This window comes from Talpa europaea (genome assembly GCF_964194135.1).
Source record: "Talpa europaea genome assembly, chromosome: 16".
Lineage (NCBI taxonomy): Eukaryota > Metazoa > Chordata > Mammalia > Eulipotyphla > Talpidae > Talpa > Talpa europaea.
In genome coordinates this window covers 9,826,546-9,841,854 of record NC_140084.1, presented here as the reverse complement: position 1 = coordinate 9,841,854, position 15,309 = coordinate 9,826,546, and the positions used below count along the sequence as shown (strand labels likewise).

At 37.3% G+C, this 15,309-nt stretch overlaps 1 pseudogene across 1 annotated transcript; it reads right to left on the bottom strand.

Annotated features, from left to right (window-relative positions):
* Positions 1–325: 325 nt before the first annotated feature.
* LOC311185753 (nucleophosmin-like) lies at positions 326–9,865 on the bottom strand (annotated as a pseudogene). The gene is made up of 3 exons: positions 9,860–9,865; positions 6,772–7,384; positions 326–598 (listed from the first exon to the last, which is right to left on the bottom strand). The product of its transcript is annotated as a nucleophosmin-like (transcript).
* Positions 9,866–15,309: the final 5,444 nt, after the last annotated feature.

The following is a 15,309-nucleotide window of genomic DNA, read 5'->3' as shown; positions in this document are numbered from 1 at the left end:
AATTTTATTTTTTTACTTTATTAAAATACTGTTTATTTCACATGTATATTTTTGTTTCCCCACCATTTCCATTTGTCTGACCACCACTACTACTATGTCCTATCATAACATTCCATACATACTTAAAACCAAGTAAAGGGTGGAGTTCCATCTTTAAAAACTAAACAGGCATTTTGGACAACACATTCTTGGCAATGAAACCTGGACAACATGTATCAGACACGGTAGGGAAAGTTCTCATTCTGCATTATAAAAAGGACAGCCAGATAGCAACTGTTACAGAAATGAAATAAGACGGAAAAATTTAACAAACTGAACTATTTTCTTAAAGAGATTTCCTCCACTGCCAAAGATCTTGAATAGCCTCCTGATCAGTCATCTGGAAGCAATTCTTCACATAATTGATGAACTTGGCTTCCACTTTGGGAAGAGAACCACCTTTTTCTATACTTGCTTGCATTTTTGCTTTAATGTCTTCTACAGAACTAGATCCTTTTGGTGTTTGAGGAGTTTTTTCCTGTTTTTTGAAAGATTCTTGACCTTTTGATCTTGGTGTTGATGGTTTTGAGTCTTTTCCATTCTGGTTTGACTTTTGTACATTTTTTTTTAAATAATAAATTTTATTTTTATATTCCCCCATACAATTGCAAATGCCCCATTCTGACCCTAATCCTTCCCCTCCCGCCCCCCACCCCCCAAAAAGTGTCTCTGGTTCATAGTTTTTTGTTGATTTTGATTTTCACTTTCTTATATTCATTTTCCTGGTCCCTTATTTAAGTTTTCTAGATTCCTGCTATGAGTGAGACCATCCGGTATTTTTCTTTTTCTTTCTGGCTTATTTCGCTGAACATGATCCCTTCCAGCGCCATCCATGTTGCCGCAAATTGCATGTGTTTATCTTTTTTGAATGCTGAGTAATATTCCATGGTGTATATGGACCACATCTTCTTGATCCAGTCATCTATTTTTGGGCATTTGGGTTGTTTCCAAAGCTTAGCTATTGTAAACAGTGCTGCTATAAACATAGGGGTGCAGGTGTTCTTTGGAATTGATTTTTCTGTGTCCTTTGGGTAAATACCTAGGAGTGGAATTGCTGGATCATATGGAAGCTCTATGTTTAGTAGGTCCAGAAATCTCCACACAGCTCTCCATAGTGTTTGGGCCAGTTTGCACTCCCACCAACAGTGCAGAAGAGTTCCTTTTTCTCCACACCCTCGCCAACATTTGTTTTTTTTTTAATATGTGCCATTCTCACTGGTGTCAGATGGTATCTCATGGTAGTTTTGATTTGCATTTCCCTGATTACAAGTGATGTTGAACATTTTTTCATATGTCTGTTGGCCATTTGCATTTCCTCTTCAGAGAAGTTTCTTTTTAGCTCTTCTGCCCATTTATTGACTGTTTTATTTTCTTTGTTGTTGCTGAGTCTCATCAGCTCTTTGCAGATTTTTGTGATCAGTCCTTTATCATTAGTGTTGGGTGCAAAAATGTTCTCCCAGTTGGTGGGGTTTCTCTTTGTTTTTGTTATTGTCTCTTTTGCTGTGCAGAAGCTCTTTAATTTCATGTAGTCCCAGCTGTTTATCTTTGCCTTCACTATCACTGCTTTGGGTTATGTGTCTGTAAAGATGTCTTTGATGTGCAAATCCCGTAGTGTTTCGCCTATATTTCCTTCTATGTATTTTATGGTTTCAGGTCTTATGTCTAGTTCTTTAATCCATTTTGAGTTGATTTTTGTGTATGGTGTGAGGTAGTGGTCAAGCTTCATTCTTTTGCATGTAGCGACCCAGTTTTCCCAGCACCATTTATTGAACAAACTTTCTTTGCTCCAATGCATAGTCTTTGCTCCTTTGTCAAAGATTAGTTGACCATAAATCTGTGGGTTTATTTCTGGATTTTCTATTCGATTCCATTGGTCTGTATGTCTGTTCTTGTTCCAATACCATGCAGTTTTGATGATTATGGCTTTGTAGTAGAGTTTGAAGTCTGGGAGTGTGATGCCTCCATTTCCTTCTTTTTTTTTCAGTAGAGCTTTGGCTATTCGGGGTTTTTGGTGATTCCATATGAATTTCATCAATAATTGTTCTATTTCTTTGAAGAATGACATTGAAATTTTGATTGGAATAGCATTGAATCTGTATATTGCTTTTGGTAGGATGGCCATTTTAATAATGTTCATTCTTCCAATCCATGAGCAGGGGATGTCTTTCCATTTCTTTGTGTCTTCTTCTATTTCTTTTAACAGTGTTTTATAGTTTTCTTTGTATAGGTCCTTTACCTCTTTTGTTAGATTTATTCCCAAATATTTGATTTTTTTTGTTTCAATAATAAAAGGGATGGTTTTTTTGATTTCTTCTTCAGATTTATTGTTTGTGTATAGGAAGGCTACTGACTTTTGCGTGTTGATTTTGTATCCTGCCACTTTACTGAATTGATTGATGAGTTGAATTAGTTTTTCTGTGGAGATTTTGGGGTTCTCTATGTATATTATCATATCATCTGCAAATCGTGATAGTTTGACTTCTTCTTTTCCTATTTGGATTCCTTGGATGTCTTTCTCTTGTCTTATTGCTCTGGCTAGGACTTCCAGTATTATATTGAAAAGCAGTGGTGAGAGTGGACATCCTTGTCTTGTTCCAGATCTTAATGGAATTGCTTTCAGCTTTTCACCATTGAGAATGATACTGGCTGTTGGCTTGTCATAGATGGCCTTTATGATGTTGAGGTATGTTCCTTATATCCCAAGAATTTCAAGGGCTTTTATCATGAATGGGTGTTGCACTTTGTCGAAAGCTTTCTCAGCATCTATTGATATTATCATATGGTTTTTATATTTCTTTTTGTTGATGTGTTGGATAACGTTGATTGATTTTCGGATGTTAAACCATCCTTGTGTCCCTGGAATGAATCCTACTTGGTCGTGGTGAATTATCTTATGGATACATTGTTGGATTCTGATAGCTAAAATTTTATTGAGGATTTTTGCATCAGTGTTCATTAGGGAGATTGGCCTATAGTTTTCCTTTTTTGTGTTGTCCTTATTCGGTTTTGGTATTAGTGTAATATTGGCTTCATAGAACGTGTTTGGTATTGTCCCTTCCTTCTCAATTTTTTGGAAGAGTTTGTGAAGGATAGGCACTAATTCGTCTCTGAATGTTTGGTAGAATTCATTTGTAAATCCATCAGGTCCTGGGCTTTTGTTTTTGGGGAGGTTTTTGATTACCATTTCAATTTCGCTAATTGTAATTGGTCTGTTTAGGTGTTCTATTTCTTCTTTATCTAGCTTTGGGTGATTGTAGAGTTGTAGGAATTTGTCCATCTCCTCTAGATTGTTGAACTTGTTTCCATATAACTGTTCATAGTAGTTACTGATTATTCTTTTGATTTCTGCTGTGTCCGTTGTGATTTCTCCTCTTTAATTTATGATCCTGTGTATTTGTGCTTTCTCCCTTTTTTCCTTTGTGAGCCTGGCTAGGGGTTTGTCTATTTTATTTAGTTTTTTCAAAGAACCAGCTCTTGGTTTCATTGATCTTTTGGATTGTTTTTTTAGTTTCAATTTCATTTATTTCTGCTTTGGTTTTTATTATTTCTTTTCTTCTACTGGTTTTGGGTTTTTTTTGTTGTTCTTTTTCTAGATCTTTGAGCTTCGAGATTAGGTTGTTTCTTTGAGTTCTTTCTTGTTTTTTGATGTGAGCTTCTATTGCTATATATAGCAATTTTCTATTGCTATATAGCTTCTATTGCTATTTATTACTGCTTTTGCTGCATCCCATACATTTAGGATATTGGGATCCTCCTTGTCATTCAATTCAAAGAATTTTTTAATTTCTTCTTTGATCTCCTCGTTAGTCCAGTGGTCTTCCAGTAGTATGGTTTTTAATCTCCATGAGGTAGGATAGTTCCTTGCCTTCTTTTTATGGTTTATTTCTAGTTTGATGCCTTCATGGTCAGAAAAGATGGTTGGTATGATTTCAATCTTGGTGTATCTGTTGATGTTTGTCTTGTGCCCCAGTATGTGATCAATCCTGGAGAATGATCCGTGTGCGCTTGAGAAAAATGTGTACTCCGTTTTTTTTTGGGTTTATTGTTCTATAGATGTCTGTTAAGCCCAAATGCTCTAGGTCCTTATTTAGAGCTTTAGTTTCTTTACTTATTTTTTGTCTTGTTGATCTATCCATTGTTGATAGTGGTGTGTTGAAGTCTCCCACTACGTATGTGTTTTCTCTGATGTCTGTTTTCAGAGAGGACAACAGTTGTCTGATATATTTTGGTGCTCTTTCGTTTGGTGAGTATATGTTAATGAGTGTTATTTCTTCTTGAAGTATTGTCCCCTTGATCATAATGTAGTGACCATTGGGGTCTCTTTTTATTTTTTTGAGTTTGAAGTCTGTTTTATCTGATATAAGTATAGCTGTTCCTGCTTTCTTTTTTGGCCCATTTGCTTGTAGGATTGTTTTCCATCCTTTGACTTTGAGCCTATTTTTATCTTTTGTAGCTAAATGTGTTTCCTGGAGACAGCCAAAGGTTGGGTTTCGTTTCTTAATCCAGGCTGCAACTCTGTGTCTTTTTATTGAAGAGTTTAGTCCATTTACATTTAGAGTTAATATTGATATGTTAGCATCTGTATTTGCCATTGTGTTTGTCTTTCCTTTGATTTTATTTATTTATTTTAATAACTTTTTTTTTTTTTTTGGTCTTCTTTCGTTGTTATTCGTCCTTCTGAGGTTCTGGCTTTAGGATTCCTTGTAGTATTTTTTGGAGTGGGGGTTTAGTCGTAATGAAATTCCGGAGTTTCTCTTTGTCTGGGAAGGTCCATATTCTTTCTTCATGGAGGAAAGCGAACTTTGCGGGATAGAGTATTCTTGGTTGGCATCTGTTTTCTTGGAGTCTGTTGACTATGTCCCTCCATTCTCTCCTTGCCCGTAGTGTTTCTTCAGAGAAACACAGGCTGATGTCAGCCTGATTGGTTTTCCTTTGAATGTTATCTGTTTCTTCCCTCTTGTCAGCTTCATTATTTTTTCCTTGTCCTGGATTCTTGGGAGCTTTACTATTATATGTCTTGCTGTGTTTTTCCTTTCGTCGTGGAAGTTTGGTGTTCTTCTTGCTTCTTGTATATCAATTTTCAGCTCCTTCTTCGCATTTGGAAAGTTCTCTTCAATTATCTCCTGGAATATTTTCTCTGTTCCTACATCTCTCTCCTCTCCTTCTGGAATTCCTATAACTCTTATATTTCCTTTCCTCATGGAGTCAGATAGTTCCCAAAGTCTTTCTTCATTCTTTTTCCTTCGTACTTCTCTTTCCTTTTCTGTTTTGGTTCTTTTTATTTCTGTGTCTTCAAGAGTACTTATTCGTTCTTCCATTTCATCTATTCTGCTTTCATTGCTTTTCCCAGAGTTCTTTAGTTCCTCCATTAATTCTTTGATCTCCTGCATTTCTTTTACTTCCCTCTTTAGGGACTCAATTTCATTCTTCTGACCATTGTTTTCCCTCTTTAGGGTCTCAATTTCCTTGTTCTGATCTATCACTTTTTTAATCATGGCAATTTTAAATTCTCTTTCTGGAAGGCTCAGAAGTTCTTCCAAGTTGCTGTCATTGCAATCTGGGGAGTGGTTTTCTTTTTGTGGTGTGCTTCTTTCCTGAGGAGTTGTTAGGTTGCGTGTGGTTCTTCTACTCCCTACTGTCTGTTTTCTAATTTGTCGTATGCATTGGGACACTGTGTTGCTCGGACTGGCTGGCATCTTGGGTGAACTTCTCCGCTCCCCTCTGGCTCCTCCAGGAGCCATCTCTGGCTTCTGGGGGAGCTTTCTGCTGGTTTTAGGCAATTTTTACTGAAGAAATGTCCATGTTCTTAAATGGCGAAGCGGGATGCAGTCCCTGCGCCTCCGGTTTCAGGCACACTCTTCTGCGCACCCGGTCTGCCCCGGACGTGGGTGCCTGCTCCCTCTGTGGGCTCAGGCTGCTGGTCGGAAGGGGCCTGGCGTGGGCTAACTTCCCGGCTGGCCACTGGGTCCTCCAGAAGCCTTCTGCCCTTTTCAAGCAGTCTTAAATTTCCTGTTCTATGGGGTGTTAGTGGCTTTTTTTTCTGGTCGCTAGGTGGCGCCAGAGATCTCTCCTATTGTCCTTGGGGGGCTGTTTTCGCCTCCCCCCACCCCGTGGGACAGGGAACAGAGCGGGAATGGTAGGGTAAACCTCAACAGCTTTGGGGTGCTGTGTCTGCCTTGTGCTCCACCGTCGTGGAGAACCCACGCCCCGAATTTTCGTGCCCCGGGTCTCAGTTCAAAGCCCTCAGTTCCAGGATGCGGGCTGTAGCCCAGTTCAGTGGCGCGGGAATGGCGCCTTTTGCACCCGCTCCCGTGCCTGGGCGCCTGGTTCCTGCTCACTCAGGGAGGGACTTTCACCCCTGTGAGGGCCTCCGCGCGTCTCCCCGCAAGCCTAAGTCGCAGGCGCCGGAACCTGGGCAGCCGCGATCCAGGTCTGCATTTGCTTTTCAAGCACGCCAAGCGAGCCGCTTTTCCGCGCAAGCTTACCGGCAGCCCGGGCTGTGTGCGGGTCTCCCGGGGTCTTTGTTCTTCTCTAATGGCGCCCGGATCCGTTCGCGAATCCTACAGGGTGTGGTGGCTGCAATAGTTCCTTTCCACTCACAGTCCTGCTTGCTGCGTCGTTTGTTCTTGTTGGCCGTTTTGGTTTGTTGTTTTCCCCGCCGCTGTGGGTGGGGGAGGGGAGCAGGGTTCTGCGCTTCCCTCCCTTCTGGTCCTCTTTTATCGACTTTTGTACATTTTTGGCTGGAGTATCTCGTATAGATTTCTTTACAGGTGCCTTTTCTTCAGCTTCATCATCATCAAAATCATCATCATCATCTTCTTCTTCATCGTCATCATCATCGTCGTCATCTTCATCAGCAGCAAGTTTTACTTTTTTCTGTGGAACCTTGCTGCCACCTCCAGGTGCAGAACGCTTCCCAGATATACTCAGGAGTTTCACGTCCTCCTCCTCTTCATCTTCTGATTCTGCATCTTCCTCCACAGCTACTAAGTGCTGTCCACTAATATGCACAGGCCCTGAACCACACTTCAACCGTAAGACCACAGGTGGTGTGATTTCAAAGCCCCCAAGGGAAACCGTTGGCTGTACAGACATTTTCAAAGTTGCAAGTGTTACTTTAATAGGATTACCTTCATAATTCGTTGCTTCTGCTTCAACAATGTGTATTTCATCCTTTGCACCAGCCCCTAAAATGACCGTTCTTAAAGATAACTGGTGCTCGTTTTTATCATTATCCACTTTGAAGTGATAATCTTTGTCGGCCTTTAGTTCACAGCTGAAAAGATAGTTCTGGGGCCTCAGAGGGCTCATGTCCATCGAATCTTCCGTGAGGTGGTGGCAAGCACTTAGGTGGGAAAGAAGGCGGGCAGAGATAAATGACTACTGTTCTGAGGAACAGCCGCGCAGGATGGAATCACACCAGGGAAAGCTACTTTTTTTATTTTTTTAATGTTTTATTTTATATAATTCTTACATCATTTTCATTTTTGCACAATGTATGCATTTTCCTTTTGATTATATTCCCCATAAAATTGCATCCCTCCCTTATTTTGACCCTAATCCTTCCTTTCCCTCCCACCCCCGCCATAGTGTGTCTCTAGTTTATAGTTGCTTGTTGATTTTGATTTTTCACTTTGTATTAATTAGTTTTTTCTTGGTCTCTTATTTAGGTTTTCTAAATTCCTGCTATGAGTGAGATCATCCAGTATTTTTCTTTTTCTTTCTGATTTATTTCTCTGAGCATGATCCCTTCTAGTTCCATCCATGTTGCTGCAAACTGCGTGTGTTTACCTTTTTTGATTGCTGAGTAATAGTCCATTGTGTATATGTACCAAATCTTCTTGATCCAGTCATCTGTTTTGGGGCATTTGGGTTGTTTCCATAGCTTAGCTATTGTAAATAGTGCTGCTATAAACATAGGGGTGCAGGTGCCCTTTGGAATTAATGTTTCTGTGTCATTTGGGTAAATACTTAGTAGTGGAATTGCTGGATCATGTGGAAGCTCTATCTTTAGCAGGTGGAGGAATCTCCACACAGCTCTCCATAGTGGTTGGACCAGTTCACATTCCCACCAGCAGTGCAGGAGAGTTCCTTTTTCTCCATAACCTCGCCAACATTTGTTGTTGCTAGTTTTTTTTAATATGTGCCATTCTCACTGGTGTAAGATGGTATCTCATTGTAGTTTTGATTTGCATTTCCCTGATTACATTTTGTTGAACATTTTTTCATATGCCTATTGGACATTTGCATTTCTTTTTTTTTTATTTTCTTTGTTTTTTGTTGAGTCTCATCAGCTCTTTGTGGATTTTTGTGATCAGTCCTTTATCATTAGTGTTGTGTGCAAAAATTTTCTCCCAGTTGGGGGGGGTGTTCTCTTTGTTATGGTTATTGTCTCTTTTGCTGTGCAGAAGCTCTTTAATTTGATGTGGCCCCAGCTGTTTATTTTTGCCTTTACTATCACCGCTTTGGGTGATGTGTCTGTAAAGATGTCTTTGAGGTGCATGTCATGTAGTGTTTAGCCTATATTTCCTTCTATGTATTTTATGGTTTCAGGTCTTATGTCTAGTTCTTTAATCCATTTTGAATTGGTTTTTGTGCATGGTGTGAAGTAGTAGTCAAGCTTCATTCTTTTGCATGTAGCAACCCAGTTTTCCCAGCACCATTTATTGATCAAACTTTCTGATGTTGACTTTTAATGTTTGTTTTGGTAAACTGTTAACATGGTCTATTCTGAATATATTAGAGTCATAGTAGGAATAAACTTTTTATGACAAAAATTCAAGAAACATAAGATTTACCATTCTGTAGCTCATCTAGCAAAGTATTCATCTTCCAAATGTAATGCCAAAGTATGTTTTGTGGGAGGTAGTGGCAGTCTACCATGCTTTAAATTTGTGTAAGTTACAGATCTCTAGGAGCCCTTATAACTTAATGTGATTCTCACATTCATAATATGGGTAAATTTTTCTAATCTTTTAGGCCTTGCTGCTTTTAAAGATAATGAATTACTTAAGTTTATTAGAAATCATGGCTATTATCAAAATTTACATTATCCTACTTCATGGGGTTTGCCCTAGATCCTGAAAAGTATTATAGGGACCACTTAGAAGATGATAAGAAACATTTTCTTGATATTCCTGTGAAAATTAAGATTAGAATTATTGATTGCTTCCTTTTGTCTAGTTATTTCAGGAATTCATCATTTTAAAGATACAATTACTATTTCATTTTAACAAATGGATAATTTGAGTCTGCTTCCATTTTTGTCTCTATCTTTTAAATTACTCAATTGTCTTACCTCTTCAGAAAATTTCTTTAAGAATTTTTCCTAATCTGAGATTATTGCTTTTTATTTTTCATACTTTTATTTATACAAACCGGCTATTAAAACATTTATAAAATTATCCTAATTATGGAATTAGGTTTCCATATTTTGCTGTTTTATTACCATCATTCACATATCCTAATCATGGAATTAGGATTCTGTATTTTTTTGTTGTTGTTGTTATTGTAATCTACTTCCTATACTGTGTAGAAATAAAAGCAAGCAAGTATGTGAAAACATGAATACAAAATGTCACACATTTTTTTAAATCATTTGTAAAACTTCATCTAGTGTTTATCCTCTAATCCTTTCATAATTCACTGAATTATTGTTACTTTCCTTTACAGTGATATTGACATTTATAGCGGTATTCATAACAACTCTGCAGTGTCTTTTAAATTGGCGTCCCTATATCGCTTTTGAAGCATCCCTGACTATTGCAAACATCTCTAAATGCCAGCTTAAAATGTTTCTTTTTCTTCCCAACTCATTTACCCCCATAGCTACTATATCTTTATACAAAATTTGGATAACAATTTCAAAAGACTTACATGTTTACCTTGTGCATAAAACCTAGGGGTAGAATATGTGTTTCATTAACTTAAAACAACAGTCATTGCTTATTTTAGACACTGATGAAAAGAATTAGTAATATGGGGCTTTCTTCCATTTTTTATGGTTTCTCTATTATTCTTTTTCCTATAAAGCACTATTCTTTATTTTTGGCTTATTAATGAAAGCCCAACATTTGGTATGATGAGCTTTAAGTTCACTTTCTTTTGCACTGAATTCATTATGACTGCATATAATCAGGCAATATGTGACTAAAATGGAACACTGGGACTTCGCTGTTAACCTTTACAGACTCTGTCATATAAAAATCCAGTTATATTAGTTTTACTTTCTTGTAGTCTATTCAGTGTCACAAGAAGTTTTTAAATAATAATTATTTAATGCCTGAAATGTAAATTGTCATTAAGTAAATACTAAATTCTATGAAAAACGTTTTTTTTACTTGACATGGATTATTTCAGGTAAATTGACATTGCTTGTGATCAGTTGTCTTTCTCTTGCTCTTTACATGTGAATTAGCAGTGAGTTTATAGTTCTCATGGAGCCAATGCCAGGCTTAAATAACACATAGTTTCAAATTCTGTTATCTTGAGAATGTGGAGATAGAATCTTACTTTTATACTTTGATGTAGTGGGTTTAACTTTAGACTCTGACATTAATTGTGGATATTCCTCAGTTTTTCATTCTTAAGACTACTTCATATGAATCTGTAGATTTAAATATAATTACATATAATTGTTATTTCCAGTCTCTTTTATTAACCTTTTAGGTTTGTATTATTTTTCAACTGTTGGCTTCTATTATTTGCATCTTATTTCTTGCCATTATTAACCTTTTTCCACTTTTTCCATAAAATTAGGCAAAAGAGCTACACGTTACTTTTTTTTTAAGATTTATTTTTTATTTATACAATAGCTGGGGTACAGGCCAGAGGCGTGGGAGGGTGAGAGGATTCACCAGAGGCAGAGCAGGGAGCAGAACAGGCAGACAGACCAAAAGCACTGCTGAGGGAGCAGCAGGCGAGACAGGAGAGGTCTGCCATGCCATGTGGGAATCTCCCTGGCCGGACGGGCTTTGAACCCGCACTACAGAGGCTGCGGACAGCTTCACAGCGCTGCACCCAACCTGCTGCGCCAACTGGGAGGCCACTGTGTTACTTTTTAAAAATCAAGTTTCATTGGTTTAGCTTTGTGGTGGTCTTGTCCCATTCCATTCTTAACTAATTTTTAATCCTTTCTGATTGCCCTTAACACCCCTTTTGAGCATTATTTCATTTTGCTTTTTTTGTCTACTACTTAAGTCTGCTTTTCTTGATGATTAATGTTTATATCCTTTTGTCCTCTTTTCTACTTCCTATGCACACTTTCTCTTATTCATTTCTCATTTATTTCATTTTATTAATATTCTTCATTTTCACTGTATTTCAAAAATATAATACTTCACTTGTATCTACTTGTGTCTTCAGCCTTCCTTTACATCATAAATTTGATTTATTTGTGACTACAAAATCCTCAGTTTTTCCCCCGCATTATTATGCTTTCATATTTTTCATGTTTACCCAAGATGAAAGAAAAGGCTTGAGCAAGTGGAAAATAGGAATTTATGCTGATTTTGGGGGTGGCAGAAGTTGGAATAACTATGTGGGTTTATTCCAGAAATACTCAAGAGGACTTGGTTAAACTGGAGTTATTCACTATAATACTTAGGCTGACACTTAAATATGCCTGTGTCTTTTGACACAAATCTTGTCTAAAAACTGGGTTATTTTTATTTGAAACCCCAATGTATGTCCCTCCGTAAGCATATCTCTTAAAGATTGCTCAAAAGGAGGAGGAGTAGAATAATGCTAGCCATGACAATCAGTAAAGGTTGGAAAGATGCACACATTTCAGAATGCTTGAGTACGTTTTGAAAAATGTTCATGATTTCTTCAGAGGGGGTTTCACTGAAACAAAAATGCTTAGATTTTATCTTCCCATTGTTTATGGCTGAGCCTGTAGACTTGATATCACATTGTCAGTATTCTACCCTTAAACATCAGCAGATTCTGCTCCATATTCACTACCAGTATGCCCAGCTTCCTAACATTGGAAGTATCCTTTTGCCCTACAATTTTTTTTTAATTGAGCTATATTATTAACAAGTTTTTTTATTTTTATTCTCTAAGTTTACTTTCAGAACTATAATTTTAAATATAATAGTTTCCTAATAATAATATTACTATTCACCTAAATATTGAGAGTCGTGTTTTATAACTGGGGTTTATGTTTCCAAAGAATGAGAATTCTTGAGCAGAGTTTTGGTAAAATGAAAACTGAGCTTCTAAAATTATGTCTTATATAATAACCTTCCAGGGACAAACAAAAAGGGAGAAAAGATTGGAGTGAGGGGAGGAAGAGAAAACAGCAGTTTTTATTTTTTAATTTTTTTAAAGATTTATTTATTTATACAAGCACTGGGTACAGCCAGAAGCACGGAAGGGTGAGAGAATTCACCAGAGCGGGGAACAGAACAGGCAGACTGATGAAATACACTGCTGAGGGGAGCAGTGGGCACGGCAGGAGAGTTCTGTTGCGCCATGTGGGACCCTCACCGGTAGTCCAGGAATTGAACTGGTGCTGCAGAGGCTTCAGGCAGCTTTGCAGCCCAGCATTCAACTGCTGCTCCACCAGGGAAGGCCCCAAACAGCAGGGTTGTTTTTTTTTTTTTGGGGGGGTTTTTTGTTTGTTTGTTTGTTTGTTTGTTTGTGGGACCCTCGCCTGGGCCAGGGATTGAACTGGCGCTGCAGAGGCTGAGGGCAGCCTTGCAACCCAGCGCTCAACCGCTGCACCACCAGGGGAGGCCCCCAAACAGCAGTTTTTAAATGATAGTCAAGTCTAAAGTGAAAAGAAAAGTCAAAACCAGTAATTTCCATCAGAGTTAATCTAAAATTTTGTAAATTAAATAGAGGACAGCTAATAGATTAGAAAAATTAAGACCAGAAGTAATATTTTACAGTAGAAATAGTTCACCTAGAGGGTTCCTTGTGTTAGTGGAAAGTGTAAAAGACATGGAAGAAAGAAGGCTTAAAGAAAACACTAAATTATCTTCTCATCTTTTAAATTATTTCCATTGATTCCCATACAGTAGAGTGGGGGAACAAATTGCAGAGCAAACCATAACAATTCCTATATTCAGTTTCCCATCAACCACTAAGAAGTGGGAGAGGTAATGACAGATGCATTCATGTCCCATTCATTCATCATGTCATCCTAAGGTGTAGACATTGGTTAGCTTCACTGCGGAAGTAAAGTTTGGCACAAACCTAACACACACTCCCTGATTCCAGATATTTGGGCTTCATCAATCCAGAGTAGCTCAGCCTTTCCCTCTTATTTTCCAAGAGAAACATCATGTGATCCATTTTCTTTTAATTAATTTTTCAAAATGTAGAGTAACTTTTCCTTCTGGTATCACAGTTAATATAATTTTTGAAAAGCAACAACTTCTCCTGTTAACACTGCTTCTGCTAGCTTCAGAAATAGAGTGTCACTGTGTCTTGGGTTCTTTAAAGTGCCCTTTCATTCCTAATCTTTTTTTGGAACTGAACAGAAAACAGTAAAATTATAGAATGGCAGAATTGAGTGTTAGATCTAGTATAAAGTGTGTAGGAGTGTGTGTGCACACGCACACACTCACGCTTTGAACTAGAGACTGTGAACAATAGCATAAATCATTAAATGATGAGGCCTGGCATCAAAGTTGAATAAGAACCCCATACGCAAGTAACAAGTTGAGTTACCAAGTAGAAGTCCTTTGGTATAATTAAATGGGCAAGAAAATAACTTACGTAGCAGTTTTCTCATTCAATTCAATAATCTTTCTCCTAATCTTAGAAACTGAAATTTGAAATAACATTTTTGCTAAATGAATTATTTTCTCTGACTGTCCATGGAATGCTCAGCAAAATTTTCAGACTGAGAGAAGGGATCAGAAAAATGTCAGTGATTATAGTCTCCTTCATATGGAAAAGATGACAGTAACTTCTTTGCCTATACTTCAAACTCAGTTTTTATAGAGTCCTTGAATTAGTTAACAATAAGTGATTTCTAAACCTCTCATCTGTGTAATGAGTACTATTCCAAAAGTGAGTAAGAAAAAAAACATTTTATACTAACATGCCGTAAATTATTTTTTGGAAACCTGTTCATGCTGTCTTAGAAGAAAATCTATAACAAATATATTACTTAATTTTCTTTTATTTTTTTTCATTCTTGCCTTCTTCATCCCCATTTCAATATTTTCTCTATCTGTAAGAACTCTATATGTCAATTAAAACTATAATATTCAGTCTTACCTTTTATTACTTTTAAGTCTATATTGGTTATCTTTTGTAGTATTAGTATATGTTAGACCAGAAACAGATTCTTACATTCAGTATTAGACAGCAATGTTGTCCCAGAAAGGCGAGCATTAGCTGTGTCCTTTGGTTGGGCTTTACTCCTACAGAAATGGAGAAATGCTTAAAGTCCTACTGATTTCTCGTTTAATAGACTATTTCCATTTTTGGAATGATCCTTGTAAAATTCCTTTCAAAATAGCATGTCATGTTAACTGTTTACTGTATTATGAAAGTTTGATGATTTGATAATTTACATAAAACTGGCTGCTTAAAGCAGTTTCAATATTACAAGCCTTGGAGTTTTAAAAGTGCTATTAATTTATCTTTCCATATGCTATCTAAAAATATCGAACACTACATCCAGAACATAGAAAACTGACTAAATAGAAGAAAGATGGATAATGAAATATGTAAGCTAGTGCACTGAACCAGGTCATCCATTAAATGTGTAATAAAGTGAGTCTAGTTGGTAGGACAACCTTTCTGACACTTTAGTTTCCTGCCTGCTTCTACCTAATTCATTTATGTGTAAAAGGGGCATTTTTAAAACAAGATTTTGATTTCTAACCCAACAATTTGATTTGTTAACCTGAGATTTGTTTTATCATAGTTTTATCATAGTTTTGGGTAAACTTGAATGCATAACTGAGTTAACAAGGTAAGGAAAATTATTTCTCAGGAGCCTAAAACAAAGATGAAGAAATCAAGTAAGTGTTTACAGCTACAGCTTCCTGGAGGAGTCTGCCAATCTCAGTGCCAAAGGGTCTAAGGTTTTAAGTGTCATGTAGGCTTGGAACTGTGCAAAGCACAGAATTATAGTTAGGATTTTTATACAGGTGAAATTCTCCAAAAACTATACCCCAGATGAAAGGTGGGATTAACACACCATTGAGACAGAAAGAGCTCAAGAAAACTTATCTGACTAACCCTGGGTTTTGGATTAAAGAAGGTGTGGGAGTAGAGAGACAGAGAAAATGAAATACCTCATTT